At 44.2% G+C, this 14,949-nt stretch overlaps 1 long non-coding RNA gene across 1 annotated transcript in view; it reads left to right on the plus strand.

The window, feature by feature from the left end:
- The window catches only part of LOC309675550, a 159,287-nt gene extending 144,685 nt beyond the window's left edge, over positions 1-14,602 (plus strand). Inside the window, exon 4 of the long non-coding RNA XR_014269509.1 lies at positions 14,479-14,602. This is a non-coding gene — a long non-coding RNA (uncharacterized lncRNA). The remainder of the gene's footprint in view (positions 1-14,478) is intronic.
- The last annotated feature ends 347 nt before the right edge of the window (positions 14,603-14,949 follow it).

Genomic DNA, 14,949 nt, shown 5'->3' on the forward strand with positions numbered 1-14,949 from the left:
GTGTTGTGTTTGTTGGCATCATTCAACACTCGTCTTTTATCTTCCTCGTTCAGGGAGCTAAATGTCAGCGAATCTGAAAATATCCCACTGGTACTACAAGGGGGAATTGAACCCTGGTGCCTCTGCTGCTTCAGTCCCTGTAGGAGGACGAAGGGCAGCAGATTAGAGCCCTGTTGCATGCAAAGGAGAAGCAAATGAGATGCGGGTTTCAGGGTTAAGGAGCCGGTGTTGAGCTCCCTTTGCTTAACAACCCGAATGGGGCGCACGGGGCGTTAAATGAGCTCTGCTGTCGAGCGCAGCCCTTCTCAGTAGCATAACCACGCACGTAGTTTAATGACCTATGCGAGGCTGAGAGGCTCTAGGACGCCTTCCCCACCCAGCTGGGCATTACGGGGCCGTTAAGACCAATGCTGGTGTGGTCAGAGCTCTTCGGGGAATTTGCTGCAGTCTGTCCAGGCGCACAGCCTGGGCTGCCCGCGACTTCATTACTGCGTCTCCAGCAGGGGTTTCTTTCAACGTGCTGTTTGTAGCTGCAGCAAAGACTATATTGGAATGGCTACAGTTGGTTTTGTACAGCAAATTGAATTTAGGTTCCGAGCAGGAAATCGTTTGAAGGCACGCGAATGGTTTAGTAGTGTGCGGGGGTTTTACGTGTCGGTTACACACATGCAAAAAAAATGCTTTGCTTACTCAAGGCTTTAATGTACGTCAGGTCAGAAAAGGCAGTTGTAACCACATATTGTAGTCTTGCTTATGGCACCTTCTTTCAGTGTATGTTTACATTCCCGTTTGTACCTAAGAAGTGCTGGATGGAAATGGGACTTCCCAGAATATGGGAAAAGCTATAATTTTGCATGATTTTCCCATACAATAACCCTATTTACCTCCTGAAAAACAACTTATATTCAAACCCAAGCTTTATTTCAGGCCACTGAAGATGCATGAACCTGTATTGTTTTTCCCAATGTTGCCTTCCTAGTGATATTATCCCAGAGTTTAAAAATCTTGATAATATATTTTCAGAATTGCGAATGGCAGCATTCTGTTTCAGACGTGTTGAAAAGTTGTATTATGACACTAGTAAATAGGCTCTTTGCAGTTTTTAAACAAGATGTGAATTCTGACATGTTTCTATGGTACTTCTGTTTTGATTAGTCAGAATTATCCAACACAAGAAGGATTCTGCCAGGAAGTTTCTGATCGCCCTGTTCTGCAGTTCTTTAAGTATCGTTTTTCACTCATCTGACTCCTGCGAGCCCTGCAGCCTAATCCTTGGATTTGTGCGTCTCATGCAAGAGTAGCTGTCTTTGAAGTATTTTTATTTTCAGATGGGCTGTCAGCCTGGCTATCCTGCAGTTCCTAGGTCAATTGGTGAGAAATGATTTCTGACCTGTAGGTGCGTCTCTCGGAAGAATAGCCCAGGGAACAGGGAGGTAGGGAATGTGATTTTAAGCTATTTTTAGGCTTCCAGAACTCCTTTGCCGAGTGGGAGTTAGAAAAACCCTGGATATGATGGCTCCAGTCCCCAACATGCTTCATCCTTCCTCTGTTTCTTTCATAACGCTCACGAGGGGATGGTCATGGTCGTTTCACCGGCTCTGTCCCACTGTGGGGTATCCGTTATGGCTAAGTGAACCTGAGAACAAATCAAGCCCTCATTATAGGCAGTGTATTGAAATTTTGCTAGAAACCTGATCTCCAAATCATTTTCCTCATTCAACCGAGCCTAATCTGATATGATACTTTCAAGGCTCGTGTCTTAGTTATATTTGGAATTGTTTCTCCAGGTACTTTCTTACTCAATATTGCTACAGATAGTTAACTCTGAAATATGGATGAAATAACTCTTCTGGAATAGATGTTTAACTTTAAATACAATATGCCCGTTTGACTCACATTTTTATGCAGAACAGCTCACAGGCTATTCTTTTGTGTTTTTTAATTATTCCCAGCCACTTTCCAGTGTGCTCAAAGTGTGCTTTATAAGGTGAACGTGTGTCAGCAGTGTATGGAATAGCATGTTTCAGAAAGAGTGCACAGACTTGGACGCTTGCGCTAGTGTACAAAAAATACAGGTATGTTGAAAGTCAGAGCCAGAACTGAGAACCGAGCCAGCCACAGACACTGTTAGGGGATGCTCAGACGTTGTAAGGGATGCTCAGATATTTTTTTTGCAGCTGTGAATTTCTGAAATTTATGTAAATTGATATGAAATATGTAGTGTTTACAGTTAGAGGCTTTGTTGATCCTTGAAATAGTGATGCTCTGTAGCTTGTTACTCATCCAGAAATAGCTGAAGTGGCTTTCGGGGTACAAATATCGGTCATCTGTATGCTTATGGACAGTCTTTCCTGCTTCGATGAAAGTTTATGCCTGCTGACCTGATGGTACAGCTACTGTGTAAACATAGTATACATATTTTGTTCTAGTATAGGAAGTCTCCTTTACATACGCTTGCTAGAGAGAAAAGGAAAAAAGTCTTTTAGTCTGTGGTTACAGAAAATGACCAGACGGAGTACTTGCCCATTGGCTGAGTGGCTGTAACTCTGCGAGCACGTGCTCGGCGCCGCCTCGGTCATGAAATAAAATATGTTAATCTGATACTTGTTCAATTGCATGACTGTATGCTGTCAAGGGAAAAACAACGGTTGTATTTCTTTAGGACTTTCCCCTTAGGTGTTCACCAGTTAAAGTGTTTTAAATCAACAGTTTCCTTGACTTTGCTGTGATCCCAACATTATTAATATCATCTTCACCTCCCCCATCATAGACCAGATTTAGGTTATAACTCTGATACTTAAGAGATTTTTATGTTGCTATTCAGTAGTGCAAGCAAAGTCATTGAATCATAGCAACGGTTTGGGTTGGAAGGGACCTTAAAGATCATTGAGTTCCAATCCCCTGCCCTGGGCAGGGACACCTCCAAGCCCCGTCCAACCTGGCCTTGAACACCTCCAGGGATGGGGCAGCCACAGCTTCTCTGGGCAACCTGGGCCAGGGGCTCACCACCCTCAGAGTGAAAATTGTTTTCCTAATATCTACTCCAAATCTGCCTTCTTCCAGTTTGAAGCCATTCCCCCTCATCCTGTCACTACACACCCTTGTAAAAAGTCCTTCCCCAGCTTTCTTGTAGGCCCCCTTGAGATATTGGAAGGCCACAATAAGGTCTCCCCAGAGCCTTCTCTTCTCAAGGCTGAAGAACCCCAACTCTCTCAGCCTGTCCCCACAGCAGAGGGGCTCCAGCCCTTGGAGCATCTTTGTGGCCCTCCTCTGGACCTACTCCAACAGGTCCATGTCCTTCTTATGTTGGGGGCTCTAGAGCTGGATGCAATATTCCAGGTGGGGTCTCAAAAATGCCATAGTATCTCCTCTTTCTTGTGCATCCGAATTGATCATGCTTTAACTGGGACATACCCATAGTAATCTAGCTTTTCTTTATCTGACCAGCAGATTACCCATCAGTCAGGATTTTCTATAACAATATGTATTATTTTGTCGTACTATGATTTAATTCAGTAGTACTCTGCATGCACAGCTCTGTTTACTGTCATCTTTTTTTATTTTAATGATCACTCTTGGATTCAGCAGATCTCAGTGTCATTTCATTATACTATCTTTGTTGTGTCAGTTGCTGGACTTCTATGCCCAGCTCCATCTTTTTATATATATTTTTATCCACAGGTCATCAAACTCTTCTTCTTGTTGTTGTTAGTCTTTGCAAATACATAGCTTAAGCAAGTTTAAGGTAATTTTTGCAATCAGTTCCAGCTGCAGAAGGAAGTAAAGTACTCCTTTCCTCCTAAATTATGCCTATATTCCAAGTATTTTAATTAGTGGTACCCTTTATCTGATTGAAAATCTGATACATTATGTTTAAAATGGCACATAAGAAGTAAAGAAATAAGCTTTGCATTTTGCAGATTTTCTTTTGAATCCAACGATGGAGGTGTAGGATTGCTCCTTAGGGTGGAGGGAGGGCTAGAATTGTTATCCCAGCCTCCGGTTTGTTCTGAGAGGTCTGTGTCAACAACAAGGTCCATGCCATCTGGTTTTAGATGGTATATGAGCACGTTGTTTGCATCTGCAGCTAACTGGAAATGACACGTTCTGTGTCCGATTCTGCCTGGGAGAATCTTATACTGCAGTTTCAGCAACCAGGCAATGCTCTTCCAGCAGTTCGTATTTCTACTCCCTCCTTCCCCATAAGTTGGAAACTAAATAACATTTCCTTTCTCTATTTTTAAATTTTTTTTTACCCACAGAAGTAGGTTTTGTCCAAAACCTCATTAGCTGTCACATCTGCCATGTCAGAGGTGCTTTGCCTGCTGTAATTGATTCGGTAGCTTCCTCCTTCAGGTGATGTCTTCCTTGTCATCTCTGTGAGGGTTCTCCTGACTTACATTAAAAACATGTAAATGGATTGTTAGTACATTAAAATTGCACTGAAAAGGGAAACGAATTGACTCCATAAAGACATTTTGCGTCCCTTCACCTGGCTCCTGCTTAAGGGCAAACTGCTGCAGACTTTTTTGGGGACCAAGTACATACAGAGACTTGAAAGATCTTGGCAACAGCAAAGCAGGAAACTGCAGTTCCCTTATGAACGACCTTTCATTGCACTCCCCATGTAGCCTCAGCCTGGCCCTTTCCATGCTGCTATTTCAGCCAGGTCATAGCAAGAGAAGCCCTTGCTTATTGCTGAGTGGCTGTTTCCAACCACCACCATCAAGTCACGACGGTGGGTGGTTTTCAGCCTGAGTTTTGTGAGGGCTGGTGAAGCTGTTCAGGAACAAAAAAAAACCCGGCAGCCACCTGGGTGGTTTTTTTTATCAACCTTTCCTGGTATCTTTGTAGTAATAATCTGAAAGAAAACTTACTGAAGGGTCAGAAATATTGAATTAAAGAGATAATACTATAGTAGGTTGTTGATTACAATCTGGCATAGAAGTCAAAGGAGCATTGTATGAAATTATTGTCAGAATTTCTATTCTCTTTCCCCAAAACGACTCATTAAAGGCAGGCAGAGCTTTTTGGTTAAGGTGCAGTCTTTTCCCTCGAGAGCCCCAGCCTGCTGTGAGTGTTCCTGCGGGGATGCGGTGGCAGAGCCGTGGCCCGGGTTTGCATCCCGCGGAGGCAGGACTCGGTGCTGCCGTGGGAGGATTGGATGGCAAAGCCAAATCATCTGCCTGTGCGGAGGATGCTCTCCTACCCCTTTTCTACGTGAACAGTTTGGGCGATTGGCAAGATAAAGATTTAATATTCTTTCAGAGACAGTTGTTTATAGGGTTGGAAATAATACTTGTAAGTTTGTGAAGTAAATGGCTTTTAAAAAGGTGGAGTTTCGAAACTTTTTGGAAGAGTTATATTTTTGTCCTGCATCCCTGTACGCTCACGTGGCAGGGTGCCCGTGGGGCGAGAGGTGGCAGGGTAACCTGCATCAGGGTATGGTCCAGAACTAGCTGGAAGCTGCAGTCACCAGAACTCTTACAAGGGAGTGGAGAGTAGCTGTGTCATGCGGGCTGAAAAGGTGGAGAGAAGCATCAAAACTCTAGGGATTGCCGAGCAAACCGAAACTCCAGTGCTGTAATACTCGCTTGTCACTGGGAAAGCAGTTTCTGCTTGTACATAGTGATTTTTCATACTGGCTTGAAAACATATGTCTCCCCCAAAGTGTTGCCCGTGAAAAAAAAATGCATTTGCAGATGTTACCCAATAGGAATGCTGTTCCTCTAAGTGCCTTGTGTCTTTTTCTCCAAGAGAGTGTGTCCAGTTGTCAGTTTGATACAACTTCATAGCAATATCTAAATTCCTAAATTGCTTACATGGTCTTTGCTATGATAGAAGCGTAAAGATGAGGGATGAGTTAATCAGTGAGTTGTTAATTTACGTTTAATCAATAACATCCTTAATAAGTACGCGTTATCAAAGCAAAACCCATAAATTGCTATGCTATACCCCATGATTATGTACAGGAATCAACATTTATGCTATTAATAAAATAGATTGAAATTTTATTATCATGTCTTGAAATAAGCTTGTATTCACCTCTGGCTTGAGTTATTTCTATTGTCTTCAATTGATATGATAATGGGGACTCTTTTCAAGGCCTTTGCCTCAAGCTTTTATTTCGGACTGGAAGGTGAATTTAATTGACACTTTCCTGATGCTCAGACTTGCCTCATCCACGTGGCTTACACATGAATTTTCAATTCAATTTCAACCTCAAATGGGAACAGCCACAAATCCAAATACCTTGCTGAAGCTGCACAAAATGAATTATGTGGATAACAATATTTCATCAGGCTTGGAACTCGGCTGTGTTTCGTCCAAAGCAGTAAAACTGTGTAAATGAATTGCTAAGTCACTGTAATATTAATGACTTGTATCTCATCCTTTCCCAGCAGGATGACAGGGGGACAGAGGAGAGAATTGCATCTCACCTTGGTGGAATTTTTCTTTTATTTAAGCCTACAAACAAATATTTAAAAAAAATATATATCCTTCATAGGATTAAGTAATTTCACATATTTTCTCTCAAAGTTTTTTGTAAAATACAAGAGAGCAATAGGATCTGGGGGAACAGCCTCTGCACCCTGCGATCTCCCTCCTTCGTTGATGTAAATACTTTTGGATTGGGTTACTAGTGGAGCCCCGTGAGGCTCAGATGTGGCAGCAAACCAGACACCTTGAGCTAAACTCGCTGCCATTTGCCCATTAAACTGCCAAAAAGCAAACCAGTGCGGCCAGGCTCTTCCCTACGTGGGGTCACCATGGCTGCTGGAGCCAGAAGATAACTCGGGCTGGGATAATGGCTTTTGTTTGCTTGGGGTGGACTTGTGGAGTGGAGCCTCAGCTGAGCTTCTAAAGAGCTCCTGGTTTGGCTCCGCTGTCCGTGTGGCAAGATATCTTTGGTTGGTCTGGAGCAAGGTCTGTCTCGTGGTGAGTATTTCTCAATTTCAGAGAGGCAGAAAGGAGGACATGTGGGAAAAAAACAGGAGTTGAATAAAATGCCCAGCCTTGCTCACCCGGCATGCTGAGCTCTGCGGGCGCCGGGTTTTGGGTGGAAAGCAGCCCTTCTGCAAGGCAATGGGGACGGTTCCTGCGGGCGAGGGGGAGCAGGAGGCTGTGCCCTTCTTGCTTTGTGCTCTACAGTGAGAAAAGCAAAGGAGGAGCCTGTCAAGGCTGAGTTCACGAGTGCTTTGGCCGAGGAGTCTCCCAAGTGACCCCGTGGTGAGAGCCAGTCCCCTCTGGCCTTCTGCTCCCCGGATTTTCTATTCTTTGTGGCCTTTATTCAAACCCTGTGATTACTCCTGGCCACAGTGGGCTTTGGGTCATTGTTTGGGATCTCTCACAACCTTTGCGTCAGCTCTGCCACAACTGGCTGTCTTGGCCGTGTATGCCAACCCTCTTTTTCTGTGTTTATTGTCCTTTAATTTCTCCTGCTCCATCCAGCCGGCCCCATTCACTCCCATTAGCGCTACAGTTCCTCCCTACTTCAAACAGCTCTGAAGGTTAAGCTTCAGAAACAAGCTAACCACGAAAATAAAAAGGGGGGGGAAAAAAAAAAAGAAAAGAAAAAACCCAAAAAACCCACCCTGCCAATACTTTAAAACATTTTGGTCTTGTATTTTCTTTAATCACAGTTTCAGGTTATTGTAATGAACTGGAATACCTGCCTGTAGGCTGGAATAGTCAGAAACGCTCTGCATTGCCTTTCGTTTGCTTCTTCCTGTGCTAAAAGCAGAGGAAGGGTTAGCGCTGGTTTCTGGGGGGGGGCAGAGCTGAGTCCGGACCCTGAGCTTCTGAAATTTGTAGCGTTAAACCCCTCCTTGGGGCACACACGCTGGACCTTAGCAGACTGCCTTATTGCAGTCAGCTCACTCAGCAGCTTGATGTCTGTGTCTTGTGCAGTGAGCAGCGTGCTATGAGAAATAAGAATTCTGTTGCAAATATGGTTTCCTTTAGCTACATGTTTCAAAACCTTGTGTCATCAATAATATTTTTTTCCTGCTTTTACTGATCAGTCCTAAATTCAATAAGGCTTCTGTGGGAGCCAGTCTGACCAGCACGTGATTCTATGTCAGACAAATTTCAGTTGTTGTCTGCGCATCCCTTTTCCAAACGATTTCCTGTATTAACTGTAATTGTTTGGGTTGAGGTTTACAGAATGCGGCTTCATATATTTTCTAGAAATTCTTATCAGTGTTTTCTTGATACTTCACGAAAGTTTTTCATCATGAGATTCCCAGCGTGTGTTTCTAATGAGGGATGTGATGTAACAGCAACATATGGTTTTGAATGTATGATGCAAACTCTGGCCTTGTAGTGCCAAAAGTGATGTTACTTATAAATGTTAAACACCAAGTATTTTTAGCTCTCGCATTATAAACTTACACTGGCAGCTAAGTGGATTGCAGTTGTGTAAATGAAGATGTATTCAAGCCAGTTTTGTTTCTGTCAGCCCACTTATCACACAACCTTAGGGCATAGATGAGAGTACTCAAATATGATGTAGGGGATGTCATTCTAAATCTGGAATTTGCGGTGGGAATCCTGCTGCCACCTGCTGTCAGCCAAGAAATCAGTTTTTCCTCTTTGTGGCTCATGTAAAATTGTGATTCTGACCTATTTTTAAAAAGTTAAAACTTTTAATTTCCAAATTTTTACTTATGCTAACCATCAAATTTCAAGGTCTTTACATTTTCTCCCTCAAGACAACATTAGTTTCATAACTTCTATTTCTAATTTGTTTTCTTATCATAACAGGTCTGTTGAACATCTGTTTGGCATTTCATTTTTAATATTTCCATAAAGTGCAAGTGTGGGTAAATTGCGGGGTGTTATGTTGATGGCTTGCATTTATTGTAGGCGGGATTCGGGGAAGTGGCAGGCTCATCAGCAAGTGAATTTGAGTATATGATTTTGTATCCCAAAGCATTTAAACATGGACTTTAAAACAGACAGATGTTGATATAGACGGAGCGCTTTGAACATGACTCAGAAATGTTTCCATCTGCAGTTCTGTTCTGGGCTGGAGCATCAGCACAGCGAGTGTGGGAGCCTTTGGGGTAGAAGTATGAGCTGTTGTTGCAACGAGCGGTGTGTAGTGTCAAGTTTTCAGAAGCGCATAGTTGATATGTGAGCCAAAGGGTAACTCTAGTACCTTTATATTTCAGGCATCAAGTTAAAGTGGGAGTAGGAATCTGTGCATATGCAGCTGAGAGCGCCTGAGTTGCCCAAATACAGAAGGTACTAATATAACTTTTAAGTTCCACTTTCAAACAGGATCCCGATGACTTTGCCTGTTTATAAAGGTCTTGCTGAGTGAATTATATCAGTATAGACACACTTTCAAAACTCTCCTACGCTAGGACCAGTTACACCTCTATAAAAGTTTGTCCAGGAGGTGCAGGTTCCCTGAACAGGCATAAGCTGTAACAGGGAGAGTGTTCTTATGTTGTAAGAAGTTCATGCTGGAGCTGTGCTATAGCTTCGCTTTTATGTGGTTACAAACCACACCTTTCTCATCAAAACTGCTGGGCAGTAGCGGTTTTAAACCTAGACCAAGTCTAGCTATACCAAAATTAAGACTCCTGGATCCCGCTTCACTTATTTTTGAAAACAGAAGTCAGGTTCCTCGGGCATGGAAGTAGTTTTGAAATCATCACCTGAGATCAGTAAATCTGTAGAAAAACTTAGCCCTGGGTTTCCTTCCAGTCCAGCAGTAGCAGGACACAAAGTCAGTTGGAGCTGGTCAGAATTTCTTTCCCTGCCTGCCCTGCTTATGGAAAGGTAATGCTGTTCAAATCCTACTTCCCTGACAAAACAATGATAAATGCCACAAGAAAGCTCTATAGCCTCTTAGAAGGGGGAAAATGTTTAGATAAACTCTAGGTAATTTTTGGCAGTGGTCCAAACACCGTGAAAAGTTCCTCAGCATCCCTGATGAAACCCATGTTCAGTTATCCAGCAGAAGAGGGGTGCTTGAAGCTTGTTGGCTCTAGAGCATTTTTAGAGAGTTGCCAGAGCTGGTCTGACAGACTTGAGTCACATTTGTTCCACTGAAAGTTGCCTTGTTGATGTCTCTTCTGAAATATTTCCATAAGTCCTGCGAGGCCCCTTGCTAGAGTTGAGGGGTGTTTCATCCCTCAGGCTTGAGGGTTTCCATCCCTGGCGGGGGCTGATGCTCCTGACTGGCACTGCCTGCTGCCCAGCAAAGAGCTGTGCTGGTGGGTCATTGTCCATCAGCAGTGCCCATGAGACAGCTCATCTTGATGAAGAGCTCTTCTTGAGTTCTTCTTCACTCTGAGGGCGGTGAGCCCCTGGCGCAGGTTGCCCAGAGAAGCTGTGGCTGCCCCATCCCTGGAGGTGTTCAAGGCCAGGTTGGACGGGGCTTGGAGCAACCTGGGCTGGGGGGAGGTGTCCCTGCCCATGGCAGGGGGGTGGAACGAGATGGGCTTTAAGGTCCACTTCCAACCTAAACCATTCTATGATTCTCAGCAGCAGCCAGCAGCTGCCTGCTGGGTGGGGATTTTTTTTATTTTGTTTGTTTTGTTATGATGCATTAGCAGCGTTTGGTCAAATTTCCTCTGTCTAATGTTGTTGTTAATCATTGTTTCCGGAATGACATTGCAGCTGTCCTGCCGTGCTGTCGTGGGTGCTGTGCTCCCGCTAATAGCACTGATCATACTGCTGCCAGCGCCGTGTTTGCTAAGCGATGCCACATATGGGCTTTTTCTTACTTATAGGAAAGTGGGTCTTTATGGAGAGATACAAATGTAGCTGTGATTACGTGCAGATTGCATCCTTGGAACTCCTCTCTTCAGTGTTTAGTCACTGAAGAGTCTCAACCTGTTTGTAGGACTGACTGATTCTTACACACAGGAGCAAACTGCAGTCCCAGCGGTCCGAGGAGCAGCTGGAGTCAAGGCTATTAATTTCATGTGTGCAATAGTTACCTGTTATTCAGTACAGAGGTCTCTTGCCACAGCCCCTCATTGCCTTTTGCCGTGGTGTCACCTGGAGCGGCGGTGGCAGTGCCACTTCTCCACCAGCTCATGGGCGGCAAGAGCCTGTCTTCACGTACCGCTTAAAAAAACCTCGTTTACCATAAATGATACGCGCTACCGTTTGGGTACCACTGCTCTAGAAGATAGTACCAGTTACAATTCATCAACATATTTAGCCATACATTTTCATGTGTCAAGATATCTAAAGGTAGAAATGACATGTCTAAAATAACGGAAGGCTTAGCTCAGCGTGGTGGCTTGCAGGGGGGGCGTAATCTGTGCACATCCCCACTGGGTAGGTGGGAGAAGCCTGAGTACAGGCAGTATTTCAGTTTAATACAGCATTACTGCTAATGAGCAGTTATCACTGTCAAATGGTCACCTGCTCCTGTTCAGGAGTTGCGCACCCGCAGTTAACTGGCACACTTGGCTTAAGCTGCTTAAGTTTGCTGCACTTAAGTTAACTTCAAGTTAAGCTGCTGAGCTTGCTTAAGCTGCTTCAGGTTTTGCATCTCACCGTGAGCAGTATATGGTTCCTAATGTCTTCCTCATTTTCAACGGTAACAGCAGATCCCCGCACCGAACGTGTAGTTTGACGCTCTTCTGGTGCTGAATAGGTTGATTTCATCCGTCACATGCACATACTGTGCTGAGGCTGTAACGTGTGGTTTAGCATTCATGCGTCTCTCCTCAGACAGTGCCTGAGGCCCGTCATTTAAACCCGGGCTTACTTTTGCCTTTTAACACTAATGCCCAATATCAAGGAGCACTCATCCTATCTTTTAAACAAAGAAGTGGTACATAAATCCAGGAGATGAAAAGGGCATGTGATAACAAGTGAGATTCAGCATTGGCTTTATCCATCAGATGGATGGATGGATGGATGGATGGATGGATGGATGGATGTCCTGTTCTGCTCATAGCATCGGTCACTGTTCAAAGCAGGACATCAGCATATACCTATACTGGGGATTTTAAGGTAATGCGAACTGCAAAATGCTGCAAATCAGTATTGAATTCATCTTTTAGACAGTATAGGCCTGATCTAGAGCTCCTTGAAGCCATTGAAAAGACTGCCTTTGACTGCAGCAGATTTGGATGAGACCCTGAAATCTGGAAGAGCGGAGTTCTTTTGTATAGTTATCTTAACAAGTAAAGCTGAAACGAAAGAATGCTGCTGGTGCTATAGATGGAAGGTACTATTTAAACAGAGAAAGGATCTTCTTTCTCTTTGCCTTTTTTGCTCTGATTTCTGATGGTCACTATAGCAACAGGAACCAAAGAGAGGAAGAACTGGAAAACATGCACTTCACTATGACAAGTTCAATTTACAGCCAGCTCAGCAATGTAACAAGTCTATGTCATACTTAATGAGAATCTATGCAGCAGGTAACGCATCAGCGTAAGAATGCGATGCGCTACGAGGTAGGGAAACCTGAGTTTGACTGTGTATATTAATGAGTCTTCCTCATTAAAGAGAGCAGGATGAATTGAAACATTATAATTAAGCCTGGACTTTTGACAAAGCGGCTCCAGTCTATCATAGATAACGACATGAGTTTTACATTTCATTTTTTTGAACTCGCCTGGTTTTGGCACATTGTGGGTCTCTGGGTATGACGGCGGCGGGGACGTGGGGCGCTGGGCTGCAGCGGGACTGCAGTGCAGCCTTGGCACAAACCTCAACTCCCACTCAGAGAAGGAGCCCTGCGAGTGGATCAGCCGCCTGAATCCCAGAGGGATCATGGGCATTTCAAAAAGCAATTCTTTTGTACAAACAACTGAACTGTAAAAACGTAGCTCAAAGGCACCTCTTCCTTCGAAGACGAAGGCAGTTACAACGGGCACCCATGAGTGCTGGGGCAGCTGCGAGCTCCCAGTGCTGGGAACGTGGCAGGAACGTTGGGACTCACGGTGGGATTAAGAGCTTGATCACACTTGAAAACTCTGGCTTTTTTTTTTGTTTGTTTTGTTTTGGGTTTTTTTTGCATTTGTCACACTTTGATTTATCTTGCAAATTTAAATGGAAAGCTCTTTAGCATAGGAGCTGTATCACTTCAGTAGATAAGCTCTTATTTTGGTACCTGGCCACAGGTAAGCAGTTGGCTCTCGCTTCCCAAGTAGTTGGTGAGCATTTCGGTGCTTTCCCACACTGGGGCTATATCGTGTCACTGGCGGAAGGACTGTTGTGATACCAAGGCTGCTGATATACAGAAGCTACGGGAAGACATAAACCAGCATCAGCGAGTAAGTGTAAAAACGTGCTGCACCCTCGTCCCTTCATCCCATCCTGCAGTGACAATGACAGGGCGCACAGGGAGTCCTGAGCATCTCCAGCTCAGAGCTGAGCCTGGTGCTCTTCTTCCACAGGCGCTGCACGGACATGGCTTTCAGCTGTCAGTTGTATGAATATTTTTGAATGCAGGTTGGAAGGTTGGCCTGGGCAAGTAAAAATACTTAATGGGGGAAAAAAGAGAAAAAAAAAAGGTTCTCATCTTGAGTGAGAACTGCTCCGATTTAGGCTTTCTGTGTAGTCACAGTCGGATTCCATGTAATTTTTGTTTAATGCTTCGTTTCAGACGGTGTCTGTAAGCTTTATATTCTGTTTTGGCATCCAGAATAGACAGCAGCAAAGTAATTTGGGTTGTACAGGAAGAGACTGCAGGCCAGTGAAAGGAAAACTAGCTCTTGCAGGGTACCTGCTAAAGAATCACTGCTCGTGAGCTTTTAAAAATGCTCTGAAATAATAGGCTTGCCTGGTTACTAAAGCTGTTTGTGTTGGAATTGCTATTAAAATATTGACTTAAAGTGTACATAAGCTTTTTTTTTTTTTTTTATACTACGCAAGTTGAAGTGATACAATTGGAATGATTTTTTGGTTCCATTTTGCTAACTGCTGAGGGTATGGCATTCGCAATGACAGGATATTTATTATTGTATTATTATGCGCAGGGCAAAACTGCGCTGGGAAGACGTTGCCTCATGCTGTGCTGGGGGACAGGGCAAAACAGTAGATTGCATGTGATTTTTTGGGCTATCCGTCATACACCGTAGAGCTATCATAGGCTTTGGTAGAGAATGGTTCTGTTCAAAGAAAATGAGGTGTTTGGGTTGTAGGGGGGACACAACCCCAGCCTAAGCCCTGGGTACCTGCGCTGCATCCTTGAGCGTGGGACCCCCCGGCTGTGCCGAGACCGCTCATCCTGGAGGGTCTTTATTACAGGAGGAGACTATTTCATTAATTATCTGCATTTCTGCACCCAGCCTCGCTGTCAAGTGCAGTGTTCAGCTTTTTCAGCCAACCACTGTGTGCACATGAATCCATTTACCTATGGCTTTGCATGGGGGCTGGGGGGGTGAGATTGTGCCCGTCACACTCCATCACCCAGGATCAGTCTCCACTGGCAGTTGGTACCTGCAAAAAGTGCTGTGGACATTTCCATTCCCGTTATATCCTTTCCTTTTGCAGACAGATGCGTGGCCGCAGGTACTGAGCAGGTCATCCATCCGTTGGTCTCATGGCTGTGGGAGGGTTCCCATGAGTACTGGTCTTTGCAGAGCGACTCAAAAGCGTTGAAAAAGGTGAACTAAAGCATGAAAAAGTCAACAGAGTTGTTGGATTGTGGAAGGAAAAAAGCAGCCTCAGGTAGCAAGATGATCTGAGCTGTTTATTTGCATGAGATATAAGGCTTTATTTCATGGTTATTTTAAAAAAAAAGATCTCACCTAGTAACCTTTTATTCTTTTTCTTTCTTTCTTTTTTTTTACCCTCCTGCAAAAACACCCTGATTTCCACTTTGCTGATTAGGCCATTTTGTGCATTTTTGGCTGTTCTCTCCGGCTCATCTCTTCTGTCTGTCCAACCCCCTTTTCCTCTCTCTCTCTGTGTACTCCCCGTTGCGAATGTGAGCACTACAGATCAAGAGGACAATCAGCTGGA

This window comes from Vanellus vanellus (assembly GCF_965231255.1).
Source record: "Vanellus vanellus genome assembly, chromosome: 9".
Lineage (NCBI taxonomy): Eukaryota > Metazoa > Chordata > Aves > Charadriiformes > Charadriidae > Vanellus > Vanellus vanellus.